Source organism: Haemaphysalis longicornis, unplaced genomic scaffold (genome assembly GCF_048455015.1).
Source record: "Haemaphysalis longicornis isolate Haplotype H1 unplaced genomic scaffold, Haemaphysalis longicornis Haplotype H1 scaffold_23, whole genome shotgun sequence".
In the NCBI taxonomy this organism is placed as follows: domain Eukaryota; kingdom Metazoa; phylum Arthropoda; class Arachnida; order Ixodida; family Ixodidae; genus Haemaphysalis; species Haemaphysalis longicornis.
In genome coordinates this window covers 1,486,627-1,500,324 of record NW_027526306.1, presented here as the reverse complement: position 1 = coordinate 1,500,324, position 13,698 = coordinate 1,486,627, and the positions used below count along the sequence as shown (strand labels likewise).

Genomic DNA, 13,698 nt, shown 5'->3' with positions numbered 1-13,698 from the left:
CAATCACCGTAGACAAGCGGCATCAGAGTAGTGTGTTTTTGTAGACGATCCTCTGGATTTCTGCTGACGTTTCTTTTATAAAACAGTGTCCAGGGTACTTTGGGCAATAAAAAGCCATGCACACCAAACTTCATTTAGGGGTGTGAGTCAAAACTTTATTTGACACATTTATAGGTGTTGATTCCGTCTTTGACAAATCCTTAAATCGGAACGTCTACCTGCGCTATTGTACGATATATGGGCACGTATTTTTGAGGAGGTTCTTTTCTGACGCCAGAGTTTTCACAAAAGCGGGGCGCATTTCGGCATGTCTTTCCCTGTAAGTACTCTTACACGTGCGGCAGGAGTTTCGCGACATGGATTCTGCTCTTCCGATGACCGCCTTCCAAGGACGTCATCACTCCAACCCCGAGAAAGGTATCACGCACAACTAACGGTGTGCGTTTCCTCAGAGGCTTTTGGAAACACACCTTTTCTCTTAATATGCTGAAAGATGCGGTAAAAAATTCGCACGAGTGCTTACCGGCTATTGTTTTTTTTTATTCCTGTTGTGGGTGTTGCCTTGGAACAGTGTTTAGGCCAAAAAGTGTTTTTTAACAGCACAGCTGTTGTGACTGGTCGTGAGTTTGGCGTTGCAGGAATAAATGGCAAATAAATGTACAGAGCGTTCCTGAGAACGTGCCTCGCGGCGGCCGCCGAGCATTCCGCAGCACGTGTAGTAGCTTCAGCTAAAACAAGCTGGAATAAAACCCCGTGGGGCGAGAAAATGGCGAGTGCTCGTGAGCGTGAGCCTCGCGTTGAATACCAAGACAACGGATAGCCCAGAGACTTCAGCAAAATAAAATTAAAGCACTGGGTTTAAGCGCTGCCGAGCAAGCAAAAACACTCAAGTGGTAATCCTTCTGATGTAAAATACCCGTGATGGGGAATGGCCACACATTCTGCGCCAAAAGCATACTTCCCAGACCAAGCGGGTGCGGCTGAGGTGGAGGAAGAGAAGTGTGGCAGGATGCACAGAGAGAGAGAGAGCGAGCGAGACCGAGGCAGGAGACCAGGCGGATAGAACGGGCCACGGCACTGTGAAAACCTATGTAAGACGTCCGGTCTACGTGCCACAGCGGGGCAAGGCCGTCGCCAGTATCCGCCACTGTTACGGGCGTCGGCGCCAAGGCCCTGGGCATCGTCGACAGCACGGACTACCGTCTACGGGCTCCGGCGTGCCGAACGACGCGTGACCTGGCGTGAGGCGGGGTCAAGCCCTTCAACTGACCCAGCTGATATTCGTCCCGGCGTCGCAACCTGTGGAGTCAACCTCGACGGCGCAAGCACTGCTACGAGGGCGACGTCGGCAGCCGCGGCCTCATACGACCGACTGTGAGCTTGTTCTGTTCTCGGGACATTTACGCGGGGACGGTCGTGGGCCTTGCAGTTATGGGCAGTGCAGCGGGCCGCTTGGGTTGTTTCCCTGTAGCTGAATTTCTTGGCTAACGTTTCCTGTGTAACATTTCTTCTTTGCTTCAGAACCTCTGTCCTGTGACGTCTGTGAATATAATGTCTTCTCCCACTTCGAACCAAGAGCATTCTCATTGTGTCGCGTGATCGGACCCATTCCTTACAAAAACCACTCTGCTCACCGGATGATTTGGTTCCACGGTCAGTGGGCAAACAGGAAACAGCACTTCATCGTCTGACCCAGGTTGGCAGTCGTCTGTTTTGTGCCCAACACGTACACAGGCGCTGCATTTCGATGGATACTTTGCCGAGCTGCGGCAGTCCGAAGCGCGGTGGCCCGGCCGGTTGCACAAGAAGCATTTGGGAAGTTGCTTCTTTTGCGAGTCTTGCGCATTCTTGTGCGGTTGATCTCGGTCATCTGGGGCTTTCCCTGGATTTGAGACATTCTGTGCCTCGAGAAACCGGTCGGTATAATCTATCAAGGCATCCAGAGTTTTGCACTGTCGCTCTTTTAGAAAGACTAAAGCATCGGGTGGCAACAGCGGAGGAATTGCTTCGCGATGACGTAATCGCAGAGGCCCTGAAATATTTTTGGTATCCCTGTCATTTCAATCCAATGATCAAAATAACCAGATATCCTAGCTGCTAGCTGCCTCCCTGTTTTCCCATACTCAGCTCATGCCTTGTGAAACTTGTCCTGGTATCCTTGGGCAGTAAACCTAAACCGTTGCAGCAGAGCGTTTTTGACAGTCATCCTTCCCATAACTGAAAGTGCCTTCCCCGACAAGCACATACTAATGGCAACAGCCCATTTGTCTTGGGCCCAACCCTGACCCGTTGCTACGCGCTCAAACCTTTGTAGGCGTGCAAATCGTCTCGCCTCTCATCAAACAAGGGTAGCAACTTCTGTGGATTGATCACGAGCGTGTTGCGGTGAGCACTACTTGCTCTAGTAACTACTGGAGTGTTTTGCACCCCTTCCTGAATGCGCAGCTTAAGTTGGAGGAGTGCCAAATCTCTTTCATCCGCTTCTTTTCTAATTTCCGCTGCTTCTCTAAGAGCCTCTCTTTTGGCTGCCCTCTGAGCCTTCTCCTCACGCTTGTTTTCAATTAACTCCCTACGTTCGGGTCTCGTCAATCCTAGCTGTGAACCTATCGCCATTATCTTGTCCAAATCCATCTTCCAAATGTCAAATTACTCGTCCGCACACAGCATTCAAGCGATTTTCATAGTTGTTAATAATACGATTCTGGCAGTCTCGCCACTTTTTGTAATGAATGGGCCGGATCACGCGACACAATGGGAATGCTCTTGGTTCCAAATAGGAGAAGACATAATATATACAGACGTCACAGGACAGAGGTTTTGAAGCAACGACGAAAGGTTACACACGAAACGTTAGACAAGAAATTCGGCTAAAGAGAAACAACCCAAGCGGCCCGCTCCACTGCCCACAACTACAAGGTCCACGACATCCCCGCGTAAATGTCACCAGAACAAAACAAACACGCTCACGGTCGATCGTATGAGGCCGCGGGTGCCGACGTCGCCCTCGCAGCAGTGCTTGCGTCGTCTAAGTTGAGTCCACAGGTTGCGACGCCGGGAAGAATCTCAGCCGGGTCAGTTGAAGGGCTTGATCCCACCTCGCGCCCGGTCACGCGCCATTCGGCACGCCGGAGCCCGATAGACGGTAGTCCGTGCTGTAGACGATGCCCCGGGCCTTAGCGGCGACGACCGGAACCGTGGCGGATACTGGCGACGACCTTGCCTCGCTGTGGCACGTAGTTCGGACGTCTTATATATAGGTTCTCACAGTGCCGTGCCCCGTTCGGTCCGCCTTGTCTCCTGGGTCGGTCTCGCTCGCTCTCTCTCCGTGCCTCGTGCAACACTTCTCTTTCTCCTCCTCAGTCGCACCTGCTTGGTCTGTCTTGGAAGCTTCTTTTTGGCGTATAGTGTGTGGCCATTCCCCATCACCTGTATATTTGATCAAAATCCTAGAGCTAAAGAGGTCGCCGCAGCCGCCGGGCTTTCTAGAACCCATTATTGGCAATTGGAGACCGGGCTACAAGTGTGCCGCACCTTCCCCAGAGGACTTGAAGATCCCGCCGTCGTTGCCTCGAGTCGCTGACGAAGAGCTGGTGGACGTCTACAGCGCTGATGCCATCTTTGCATCCACCACTCGCCGCGACGAAGACGACGGCGTCTTCGATGCATATCATCAAGACTACTAGCACCACATCTAATCAAATACACAGTGATACTAAAACTTAACTATGTTTCCACCAATGCTCACCTACAACAGCTCCGCGATTCAAGTCTTGTGCGTGAGGGGAAATTTGCCGGAATGTTTGCACTGGGCCCCACCCGTTGCGTTTCCCCGAGCTGGCGTTTGTCACGACCGTTCGCGACCTGCACAGCAGTCTCGACCAACCAACGAAAGACGTGACGCTCGGCCTAAATTTTGTAACAGATGGCGGCGGTACTATTGAATACAGAAAGAAAACAATCCTTTAACCGACACTATGGTCTTATCAGAAAAGTCTTCTATATTGTCCGGATGTGCGACGAGAAAAATCCACTTTTCCGAGCTCACGTTCCTACAGCAGGGGGCCGGCAGAGACCAGAACACGTTTTTTTCACTCTCGCTTTTCGTCTCTGCCTAGGCGGACCTACAATTTATTTAATAAAACTGCCATGAGCCCATTAGTAACGTCACCGGGCACTACTTAATGCGAAGGTTAGATAACACAATTCGCCCAAGCCTGTTTTACCTGTTGTGACAACTTGACCAGAGTGCCGGGAACGGTATGCCTATTTCACAGGCGGAACCACAACTCATGGCAGCAACACTTCCTTGAAAGACGATGAGCAAAGAAGCCGCTCTCTTGTCGCCGCAAGCCAAAACCCTAAAAACCGGCTCCTCTAGTGAGAGTACGGGTGGCTCCGTGAACCTGTGAAACACTCAAATTCACAAAAGAAGCAAAGACAAAGTCAAAACACATCGTCTTCGTCACAGCACCCGGCCACTGCGGTCAGGAAATCATAGTTACCTGGATGCCGATGCACGTCATAGACGCGACTCCTCACTTACTATAAAACAAAACAACTAAGCTGCAGTTTACTGCCCCAAAAAAGGCCCCGACTTCGCTTCACTCACCATTAAAATATTAAAATCAGCCACCACAGCTAGTTGAAACTAAGCAGTACATAATTATTCGAACGGTGCCTTTCCTGCTCCACGCTTTTCTAAACAGACTCGTCGCCAGCCCAGCCGACAAGGATTTAGCATCCACTCTAAGCGAAATTGAAAGCCCGCCACTCACCACCCGCCCAGTCGAGTTGTCGGCCATTGTGAAGCCAGACCTGGCTCAAGGCGTGGGCATCTTGAGTAATTTCGGTGATGGTACAACTGTATCTTGGTATCAGATATTCCTGAAACTGCCACTAACCGCGGCAAGACCATTGAAAGTTAACAGTTCGAAACTATGAAAAGTGGCCGTCAGAGCCGTGGATAAAGCTCCAAGCCAGATCCAGCTACATGCATCCATATACGACTCACTCATACACACCGGGACAGAAATCTTTGACGTTGTAGCCGCATAAGACGCTTCAATAAGGTGGCAGGGACATCATAACAATCTGAACGCTCTACGTTAACAAGTACCAATAACGTGTTATTTGCTTCTACAAGACAGATGTGGGTTCAACATACCAATTTTCTCAAAAAATGAACCGTCTACTCGAATGGTGGGGATAACTAGACGATTCCTAATCCGCAGTGGCAATTATTATACATCTCTACAATATCACATCATTAGGCTACTCAGAAGCCTTGAAGTGGCTGCTGTACGAGTTCTCACGTTTAATAGGATAACTAGAGTACCGTCTGTACATATCCCAATGACCACGACTTCTGTAGCACGAAATTCAAAATAATTCCTGTGTGTTTCTACTCGTATCACATCTCTTGATTTCCTTCGTATCCTATGAGGAAGGTGCCTTTATTCACAAGCAATTTCCCTCTGCCTTTTGTTGACTTAAAAAACCTACGTGACACATTTCCGCTTTACAAATTTTTGCTCCACCTGACGAGTTTTGTTTTATTGGAACTAAAGCATTAGAAAGCGGCCTCCCAGAAACAAAGTTTATTGTAAGGGAAGGTACAGCCGTATGCAAAAAAATTAAAAAAAGAATGGTGTTCCACAGTGTGGAGGCCTAAGAGGAACACTTTTTATGTTGATAATAAACACGTCATAATGAACGCGACCTGTCAACGTACTCGTCGTATTGACCGGACCCACTCTGTGATCGCCTCTTTGTTGGGCAGACGAGTACCTCACTACATCAACCAGGGTAAGGTCACTCAATGCTGCATTCACAAGAGCAAGCACGAAGTTTGCTCCCACTGAGGCAAGTTGTGCCATCTAGCTGACGTGTTCCCGTATACTGACCCAGCTTACTGTGCCGCGTCCGGCCTACCCAAACCAATGGAAAAGCATGGGTGCATCATCAAGTGCACAATGCTGGTTTATGGATACTGATGAAAGATTACGTAGCATATGCATATTCCGCATGTCTTGAAAAGTACCGAAAGGCCGGTAAGTGAGAATAAACGGTGCTTTCACGGAGACTGTCAGGTATCGGTACGGTGGTGTTTCTAAGCACCACTGATCACGTTCCACTTATGTGTATAGAGCTCGTGAGGATCTGTATAGAGCTCGTGAAAAATGCTGTAGATGCGATATCGAGCCTGAGGTTCACGACTGGGTCGAACCATTTCACAGCTCTTTTGAAGGCTGACCCATTACCACACTTCCATAATTCTTGTGGGACCGCACAAACCTTCCAAAAAACAGATCATGCACGTTTTATCTGTACCACAATATTGGTGGCAGAGAGCTTTAAGTAGGTTCACTCTCCTGGTGGGTTCATTTTGAGTAGTTTTTCACCGGAGATAAATACAAGCCTGCCATCTAGCAGAATACACCATTTGGTATGACTTCTTTTGGTGGGATTAGTCTATTAGGCCGAAATACAGTCTGTGGCCTATTGCATTCCTGCCTCGAAAACAAAATGCACTTGCTGTTTACATGACTCAACTTTAAATAATTTTAATAAACCCAAATGGCCCATTTTCTGTCCGCAGTTTCTTCTGCCGCTCCATAATTGGGGGGTTACAATAGGTATCGCTGATTTAAGGTTCATCTTTGTATTCACAGTAAACATTGTGGGTGGACAAGGAGGCCGTGTACACTCACCTAGGCGTCATTAAATAGCTCTGAAATGCCCGTTGTGTTGGTTGACAATTTTTAAGTCAAAGTCTCAGGGCGCAATGTGGCTTGTCAGCTGCCCACTGCGTTCGAACGGTTTCAGTTGAAAATGTGATACGCAGGGAGTAAGTGGCCTATGATGAAGAAGGGAAGGGGAAAGCTTTATGTTTTCCATCAAACTAAAACTGGAGCCACTCCACGATTTAACTTGGTAAAGGATGAACGCATGTTATTCACCAGTAAGAACAGCGAGAATTGAATTCCCGAACAAAAGAGAGAAATGGCGCAAAAACAACAAAAAGTCGGTGCCACCGCCGGTCATGTGGCAAATTGTAGCTTTTTGAGTAGCTGCAAATCTCTTTCAGACGAACGGTAACTCGCCAAGGTGACGCCGAAGTGAACCAATATTTTTTCTTCAACTTTAACGGCTTTAAAAGCTACATTTTCGCTGGTGTTTACGTCTAAGCACGTGCACATACGTGCTCACTGGTTTATACGTGCACGGGCAGGAGTGGACGAAGCAGGAGGGATGCACCCGCATGCCCTTACTGTATACGTAGCCATTGCGCTGATGGGAGATTTAAATGGGTCCGTAAAAATGCCCAACGACGCCGGTCCGGTGTATTCAGTGTAGGCATCATGCTGTCCTCGTTACGCAGGCGCTAATATGCCTATGACGCGGGAAAAATGGAGACAGCGCCATGCTTGTGTTTTAGAACAATGATCGAGTGCTTACAAGTTTCATTCGCGAAGTATGCTTAATCACAAATGACAAACCAACGTATATTGTTTCGCGCACTCCGCGGACTAGGTCCAGCTTCGCAGGTCATCCGTGTTCACACAGTGGGAGGGCACTACTTTTTTAGTGCGCAGCACTTATGCACCTGATACAGTGGTTTGGCTGAGGCGACGGCATCATTACTAAGCCACCGCAGTCAGAAAGAAAAAGGCAGAGGACAGTGTCGCTAAAATGTGTGAAGCGGAGTGTGGTGTGGCAGAGCAAAAGCCCAGCAACCGCTGCGTGCTGCATGTGGTCTTTCGGCGTCCTCCTTTCTGCGGAGCTCAGCCGAACCAGGTGACGTTTGTTCGATAGGTTCAAACACAATTTACGCCCAATGTGCCCGGCGGACGCGAGATCCTCCGATATTACGGCAGAGTAGCGCACGCCTCCGTGCGTTGGTTGATGACGCGATCACTTCGTGAGACGCAGCAGCTATGAACCGTGACCGAGAAGACTGAAGTTCGCGATCTGCACAAATGTCGCATTAGGGAGAGTACAATATACGTCAGTTTTTTCTGTTTTCTGAATTACCACATATGCTGCCCTTCAGCACATACCATTCTATTTTTGTCGCACTCAGGCATTGCCGTCTGTATTCTTCCTATGCAGTGTCACTGATTTGCATGTTTTTTTTATTATTTCGTCTCATTGAGGCCCAAATGACTAGGCATTTACTTATGACGTCAATCCACTTTCTGGTTGTTTTAGAAGGGCTTCAATATTTCCTCAGACACAGTAACGTTTAACCGGCTCTACTTTAGTTTTGCTTTGTTTTCTAAGTTTTATGCAAGCTGTTCTTTTCTAATGTAGGGCTTGCTTTTTTTAAGGGCCTAAATTGCTTTTTATTGTGATACATCGCTTTGTATTGTGTCGTAAAATGAAAGCTCTAAACTTACATTGCATCCTCGAGAGGTGTTTTGTTACTTAAAGTAAAAACACCGTACAAAGCGTTGCAAACACGAGCCCTTCTGGTCATGGGAAAAGAATATACACTTTCAGAGATACATCCACCAATCTTGAAGGACTGCGCTGCTCCTGTAAATAGTGGAGTTGAAGTAGTCACCGTCTTCATAAATATGAGAATGAGAACAATTTGCACCAGAAAACTATTGTTTATTGCAAACTCAACTCATGGTGAGCGGGCACAAAATTCGTAAATAACAAATTTGCTTATTCGCCACCAACTCGAGTGGAGAGATATTTTAAGCGCACCAACTGTTCTCTTTGCCTGAAACAAAGCACGATTGATGCGCACATCGTGTTATGCATAAGGAGTCTTCTCTACCCAATTGTTGCAATTTTTAGTTGATGAGCAAAACTGTTTTCGATTTTTCTGCGAATGTAGCAGCAGGATTCTCAGGGACGAACATTCTTCATTTTTGTAAAAAACTTACTCTTTATTTTTTTAAGAGACAAGTAACCTCAACGACTAATATTTTCACAAATATTTGGCCTTTAAGTAGAAAAATTAAAAACAGCCAGCCTAAAGACTATAATCAATCGTGAGTGAAACAATTCTTTCCGAATGTTTTTTTTTCAGGACTCTGGCAAGTCTGGCATATGCTTGACAATGTCAGATAGCTCCGGGTGTTACGGCATGGAGAGCTGGTACGCCAAAGAATATTTTAAGCAACAACAAAAAGAGACCCCGGATTCCACAAACTATTCAACAAAAAAAGAAGAACCGACCACCGCTTTTACTAGAACCGTTTCCACTAGAACTGTTAAGGCACCAAAAGAAAACGAAAAGAAAAATGGCAGTCGTAAGAAGTGCAAACCAAAGAAGGCAAGGAATGGTAGAAAAAAAAATGTTTGAAACAAAATAAAGGGCTTCAGCATTGTAGATGAAACATTTTTTATACTTTTGTGAGCTGAGAAATACAATATATCTGAATATCTCCGTACAATATTTCTAAGGTGCGCAATTAGGTAAGCTATTGCTCTTGTTTATTTGCGAGTGGCAAAATCGGCCTGAGTTGTCGAAGCATTTTGAAGCAAATTTTTCAGGTGTTCACTGACGGCTTTCGGTAAGGAAAAACGCGCTGCATGAAAGTAAACTTTCCCTCACAATGACGATGCTCACGTGGGAACAGCAGAAAAATGAAAACGGCCCCCTTGCAAGCTTGGAGACGGCTCCGTTAGTCCCCCTCAGCTAAAGGTCGATTGGTCAAGTAGCCAAGCATGACGCCGGTTTTCTTCAAGGAACAAACGTTTATTAAAGTGAACTTGTGCTTCGCAAAAACTAAAATAAAATACTAACGGCGTAAAACTAGTCGATGAAGTGTCGTGTGTGGAATGGCCCCGGTAAATCGAATGCCGCGGAGTCTCCCCTACCAGTATTTACCTTTCGACAGGATTGTTCCTCGAACCGTCGAATTACATAGAGAATACTGGAGATCAGTGGTAATTATTTGAGTCTAGTGACGATCGGGCGGAACACTATACCTATCAAACTAGATATCCCGTGCAGCGTAAAAAAAAAAGGAACACTTGGTTCGCTTGGACAACAGTTAAAAACCGGGTGCGCTCGAATTGCAAAACAAAACATGTGTAAAAAGCACAATGCAGGGTTCGCAATATCCCCATCCTCTCGAAGACGGCATCGACCCGATGCTAATATAACGCGGCAGCCAAAGCAAAAATATCCTTCATCTTGCGTAGTAAGGTTTAAGGCAAACCACGGGGACCACTTCTGGCAGCGCGCGTCGACATGATTTGCAGTAATGACCGTCGGGACAACCTTGTGGATAAGATAGCGAACGCGTCGCTCAATTCTGTAGAGTCGAATTACTGCCAAAGTAGCTTCTCACTGAGTCTCCGTCGTCGAATCGGGATCCCCAACCATAAAAGGTCACCTGGGTGATACTCGGTGTCTGGGCGTAGGAGGATGTAGCGTCCGGAATACCCCAGGTGATCATTTGTTGTAGACACTCTAGCAATCCCGCGGGTTTCCTCCGCACGCTGTAGGTATGGTTGGCCGTCGGCGTGGAGGTCGTCGTCCTCCACGTGCGGCAGCGAGGCACCGAGCATTGTTGTCCACCGTCTTCTTTAAAAGAGCACGAACTGAGTCGTCTGCATAGTTTCTTGCATAGTTGTGTTGTACCCAAACGTAAGATAAGAAACGACTTTGTTCTACGTCCTCTGTTCAATGTCCGCGTACACTGACAGGATATCCGCGATCGTTTTGTTCAGGCGTTCCGTTAGTACGTTAGTTTGGGAGTAGTACGCCGTCATTCTTCCGCGATCCGAGTTGCTGTAACGTACGAATCCTCGCACTCATGAGATCCGCAGCGAACTCCGTCCCGCGGTACCTGATTAGTACTTCAGGGATTCCACGTCGAAGCACAACTTGGTGGATGAAATACTTTGCGACTTATTGTGCAGTCTCCCTCGGAAGAGCGGCACCCTCTGCGTAGAGTGTGATGTGTTCTGTTGCTACGACAAATCAATTGTTCTAGGATTGTGACGTAGGGAACGAGCCCAGAAGATCCATTCCAATCTGTTGGAAGGTCGTCGATGGTACGGCGATCGGCTTCAGAACTCACGCTGTTCGGGGCGTTTTTCGTTGGTGGCAGTCACGGCAGCTCCGGATGTAGTGCGAGACATGGGATATAAAGCAGGGCCAGAAGTATTTAGCCTTGATTTTTTCAATGGCGCGTTCTGTGCAGACATTTCTGGAAGACGGGTCGTCATTGCACGTTTCGAAAATGCACTGACGGAGGTTTCCGGGGATGACGATACGATATTGTCCTATCGTTCCGGGGTTGAATTTTCTTCACGAGAACTGAGCTCTTAAGGCTGAAAGTAGGTAATTTGCGTTTAGAGGCTTGGCATGGTGACGTTGCGTCCTTCGACGTTGTCGATTATAACGCGCAACTCGGAGTTGCCACGCTGGTGGGTGGCAATGTCGCTCTCCCCCAGGACTCCGAAGAACTTACCGTCTTAATCAGACCCTTCTAGGGGAGTAGCGGAAAGCAAAATGAACATATGTCTTAAGGAGGCCTTCCGTAAGTGTGCGAAAAGGACCACAATGACAAAAGGGCACCGTGAGTGTCAGAAACCTTCCTCAAGGCGCTTTTATCAAAGGCGTCATTTTTGGAGCACGGTGGGCCCTTGCAAACGAGGATAGCGCACCACGCGACAATCCCTGGATGGTGTATGTGCGCGACTTGACTCTTCAACCCATAGGGAAGGACGTTCGAGTGGCATATGCTTCGAAGCGGCCAGACTGGCCAGCTCCGTCAGTGGCCGGTCCTCGAAGAGAACTCCAGGCATAAAATTGACGCTGTTTCATCGTTACTTGCACTACTGCCGTGCATGACTAGCTATTGCGCAAATGTTCACCACAGTATCAGCCCCTTTCTTCCATGTGTAACTTGGTTTCCCAATTGGTGCATTGTGGAAAATGGTCGCACAGTGTAGCCTCACCTGCCAGCGTCGTTCTATGCGCGGAGGCACCGCCGTGGTAGCGACGCTGACCACAACGTGCGCCGGGTGTTGCGGCGTACGGGTGTCCGCTTGCGGTCGGCAGGCGTGTGCGTGGATCCGTTTTCAATGCAGAAAGCACTTGATTCTTGCAGAAAGCGCTTGACCTCACACATCAGCTGAGCTATCGTCCCAGTATGCGATCTTGGTCAGAGAAAGGCGCACTTAAGGTAGCTCAGGGCCTATCTGAAAAGTTTCATGCAGACAAAACACACTTTTGTTTTATTCAAAAGGTTTTGTACTTTACAGTCCCCAAACCGCTTGTCCTTGAGCAAACTTTGCTTTATTAACTGAGAAATTACCCATGTAAGTTAAAATTTGTATTATTCCACCATGTCGTGTGTTTTGGTGACGTCAGCAATGACAGGACAAGAGCAGGTCTTCAAGTGAGACGTAGTGCTTCATTAAGCTCAGCAGCCGATTGCAGAGCCTTGTTTACCATCAGCCCTCCTAGATGGCTCTGCCATTCTGCGTCAGGCCGTTTTCTGCCCTTGCTTTGATTTTGACTGTACTTGCATCTGGCTTGTATTTTTTGCGGTAGAAAATTGTTTAGTGAAACATGGTGTTTCCTCGACAAATATGATCCCGTAATACACTGTGTCTTCTTCCGATCCGCCAGTATGGTCTGAGACCACCCAAAAACGCCGCAGTGCTGTGTAGCTGAAACAAGCATAGTGCGCGCACTACCAACACCAATACGTATCGGTACTTCTGCGCTTACGTGTACTTTCGTAACATCCACTCTTTACCCCCCAAGCAGCACAAGCATGTACGGCTAAGCATGAGCTGTCCATCTCTGGACGGGTGATTTCTACTCGGCCGTTGCTCCATCAGAGTGTAAAACCCGCACTCAAAAGTGGGCCTTTGCCGTGTGCTGAAAGGTCCCTGGTGTAAGCTGAACATCTGCTCACCTTTGACCAAAGCATCGCCAAGGGGCCTACAACCACCCTTCGGCCGCCATACTTTGCCTTCGTTTTGCCGCCCTTTTATTGACCGGCGGCCATTCAACCTTTAACAACTCATGGCCGTTCAACTTTTACAGACGACGGCTATTTATCCTTGCTTGGGGGCCAGCTGTTGATTCAGAGCCGCTCAGGCGTGGTTGAACTTTACCCATACAACATACTCGTCCGGCCGTTCCACTGCAGGAGGCGTATTAATTGTGGTGCTGTAGCTTTCATCCAGCCCTAGAATGGGTATAGTTTCTACAGCCAAGTGCAGAATTTATAACCTCGTAACAGCAATCATTCGTGCTTTTAATTAAACAATTAAATTCAGCAACTGACAAAGACTGTTGATCACAAAATGTGGTGCAGATTTATTTTCTCAATTGCTGCTCCTACAGTGATGCTACTTCCATTTGATGCAACCGCTACCGTGATAATGGACAGAGTTCCCATGGAAACCACAGCTTGCCATGGTGAGGAGCACCTGCAGCACAAACAAAAAGAAAAAAAGGCAAAATGCAACTCTGCACACCTCACACTGTCACCAAACTAAGAAGGGCAGTTCGAAGCACCTACAGATATTTATACTGCCAATGTGCAATGTATTTTGCTTTAAATGGATCCTACAACACTCTTAGAGTAGTGGAAGTAAATCTGCACACCGTTTAGTTTACACTGCCAGGAATACCTGAGCCAAATATTACACGTGCACGTGAAGCAGTGGACGCGCAAATCACTGTGAAAGACGCGGAAAAACAAACCG

General features: G+C 47.7%; 1 long non-coding RNA gene across 1 annotated transcript in view; it reads left to right on the top strand.

Moving 5' to 3' along the window:
* The window catches only part of LOC144172518 (uncharacterized), a 75,588-nt gene extending 66,241 nt beyond the window's left edge, over nucleotides 1–9,347 (top strand). Inside the window, exon 4 of the long non-coding RNA XR_013323028.1 lies at nucleotides 9,044–9,347. This is a non-coding gene — a long non-coding RNA (uncharacterized LOC144172518). The remainder of the gene's footprint in view (nucleotides 1–9,043) is intronic.
* Nucleotides 9,348–13,698: the final 4,351 nt, after the last annotated feature.